At 39.1% G+C, this 3,245-nt stretch overlaps 1 pseudogene; it reads right to left on the bottom strand.

The window, feature by feature from the left end:
* Nucleotides 1-641: 641 nt before the first annotated feature.
* Nucleotides 642-2,103, bottom strand: LOC100619064 (F-box only protein 38-like; annotated as a pseudogene).
* Between the last annotated feature and the right edge of the window lie 1,142 nt (nt 2,104-3,245).

Raw genomic sequence — 3,245 nt, 5'->3', positions numbered from 1 at the left:
GGCCCATTTGATGGGAGGAATTGCATCTCTTTTGAAGTGGTATCTTGCCTTTTCCACTCACTAGGAATTGTCTATATTCTACTGGTTCTCTTATTTTTCTTCTTTGTCAGAGTAGTTTGGAGAACTGTTCTTAGTAATGCAATTTTTAGGGGCTCCTATATATCTCTTCCTCATCTTTGTTACTTGAACCATGAATGGTAATTGGCGTTTCTTTTATAGCAGGCTAAAGACCATAGGGTTCTGCTTATTCTAAATCAGTCTAAATGGGGAAAATAGCCTGGCTATGAAGTGGGCATGCATTACCTGTCTATCTTCTTGAGACCCCTTCTTCCACTTTCATCTATTGCCTCGAGAGTAATCTGTTGTTCTTCAGTCTGTCCATTCTAGTGTATCTTGTTCTCTTCATTTTGGTCAATGACCTGCTAGAGATTATTTCTGGGTACAAGAATGTTGTTTTGATGATTGTCATTTTTATTTTTGGAATTTTGGTTGTTCACAAGGACTGATAAAACACCATTCCTTGAACTTGCCCTCAGATCAATGTGTATACAATCCTAGGTAGTTCTTGAAACATCTGGTTCAGAGATAAACACTAAGTTTGGCAGCAGTTCAATGAACTGACAAATCTTTGAATTTTACTGCATGATACCTCACCCAGGTAGGTCAACCAGTGTTGTCCATCTTTAGTGGTTTATGATCCAATTATTTGAATTATACAAATGAGGGCAATGAGCCGAGATTTGATATAGGAGAAAACCTCATTCACAGTCTTAATCCTGATATCTGTGACATTGCCAGGATTTTCCTCAACATCAACTAAGTCAAATTTTACCAAATGAATATTTATAATTTTATATTGCAGTATCTATCATCTATCTATCTATCTATCTATCTATCTATCTATCTATCTATCTATCCTTCTATCCATCTATCTATCTATCTATCTATCTATCCTTCTATCTATCTATCATCTATCCTTCTATCCATCTATCTATCTATCTATCTATCTGTCTGTCTGTCTGTCTGTCTGTCTGTCTGTCTGTCTATCCTTTTATCTCAGGGAGAGGGTTTCAAACTGTGGGAACTCCACTTCTGTCATTTTTAGCACAGAATTAGCACGCATTTCTGAAACCATCTCATTGCAACTAAATTCAACTATGTGTGGTCACTTCCTAGCTTGGTGACCTGGGCAAATCACTTAATCCCAATTGTATAGCCCTTGCCACCTTTCTGTCTTAAAATTCATAATAAGACAGAAGGTAAAAGTTTAAAAAAAGACTTCCCAGGAAAGGAAGGTGAACAAATTTCTAATGGTTCCAGTTTCAGACAGAAGCAAATTATGTTACCACTGAGACACACTCAAAGAGTTTGTGGGCCCTGAACAGTTCTTCATGATGAAAGAGCACAAGTTGATAAAAAGGAAATCTTCAAAAGCCTGGGTCTGGTTAGTCTCACTCACTTTAAATAAAGGTGCCTTAGCACTAAGATGTAAGGAATTTCAGGAACATTCACCCTCACTAGATGCAAGATTTGGATTTTGGCACCTATGGGAATTTTCAGTTTGTTTTCAAGAGGGATGGGAAAAGCTCCATTACAATTACGAAACTTCCCCAAAATATGAACTTGAGGCTTACATGTCCAGATGGCTTCCACCAACTCCAAATGTGAAGTCTCCACGCCCAGTAAGTTTGAGTAAGCCTGCAAGACTTCTAGCACATCAGGAATGCTAAAGGCCTCATGATCATGGACCATCGCCTCTCAAGGTATCTAGGATGAAGGATTTAGAACTGCTCAATGTCTGGCATCTTCTTCAGCAGCGTCAAAAAACTGGAATTGAGGAAGCCAGTTGGCATATATTCCTCAATGTCCTTCACACAGATCCGTGTTCTTCACTGCTCTCAGATCCAGGATCATTGCCTCTTTTAGCTTCTGGGGAGAGGCATCTGTACACATAAGCCACAGAAAGAGGTACCTGAAGATATGGCAGAATACTTCATGTGAGAGCTGGTTCATATAACCTTTTGTTTTATCTGATTTTGTCACGTCAGGGCATTTTCCTTCCCTAGGAGATAAAGCATTCATAGTTTTCCTTTGTGGGTTCATTTTCCAGGTGACCCCAGAAGAAAATGGCCAACTGCCACTTTGTTACTTAAGTTCAAAATTGCAGTTGCCTGAAGTGGAAGCCCATCAGAAAAACCATGTTCTGACTCTGCTTCTGTAAGGAAGTCTCTAGAGGAGACATGGGCTCCACAGAGATGCAGCTAGCTGCCTGCCACTGCTGGACCCAGGCAAGAGCTGCAGGAATCTCTGTCAGTGTCTCTGAGGTTATAAGTTTTAGTGTCATGGCTATGCATTTTAATGAAATGTTTTCTTAGCAAACATAAGCCAGGATAATGAAGGTTACTGTTATTGGACTCCAGGGAATAGTACAGAATTTTTATCATACAAAGGTACCTGATTAGGTCTCCCCCAGACTTCTTTACAGCTAAACAATGGACCATCTTTTTTTGCGTTTTGTTTTGTTTTTTAGGGGCCAAGATGCTACACATCTTAAAAATTAGCAAGCCTTACAAAATGATTTCCTCAAAACACATCTAGTTTTGTCCCCTTGAATCTTGCCAGTTTTGATGCAGGCAGAAGTTGGATTCCCCCCAGCTAGAGCCTGGTCTATGTTTATGTAGCCTTCTTTGAATGCTTTCAAAAATGGAAAGAATTCCCTGAGAACCATTAATCAAAACTGTGTCATGGCTAGTTACAGAACTGTAAGAATTGGGCTCTTGGTTATCATGGGCTGCTCCAGGTTTGGAACCTTTCTCTTGGTTCATGGCTCAGGAAGGCATAAAAATCTGTTGCTGGGATTTGGATGGAAATATTTTTCCCTGATAGACTGGCTATATTTGGTACATACTTCTTTTTTCACATTTGATCATCCTACTTGGTAAGTTTTAGCTTTCCTTGTTCTAGGTGAAGCTTTATGGCAATTCATTTTCAGATCATGCTCATAATAAAATTAGTTAGTGTTTGAGGGATTCTTTATTTTTTAAACCTTATCTACTATCTTTGAAATGATACCGAATATCAGTTCCAAGGAAGAAGAGCAATGACAATCAAGCAAATGGAGTTTATTGACTTGTCTAGGGTCAAACACCTAGGAAGTAGCTGAGGCAAGATTTGAATCTAGGATCTAGTGGCCTGACTCTCTATCCACTGTACCACCTAGCTGCTACTATTTGTGGAATTATTAA

The sequence above is a fragment of the Monodelphis domestica genome, chromosome 1, assembly GCF_027887165.1.
Source record: "Monodelphis domestica isolate mMonDom1 chromosome 1, mMonDom1.pri, whole genome shotgun sequence".
Classification (NCBI taxonomy): domain Eukaryota; kingdom Metazoa; phylum Chordata; class Mammalia; order Didelphimorphia; family Didelphidae; genus Monodelphis; species Monodelphis domestica.
This window is presented reverse-complemented; position numbering and strand designations above follow the sequence as displayed.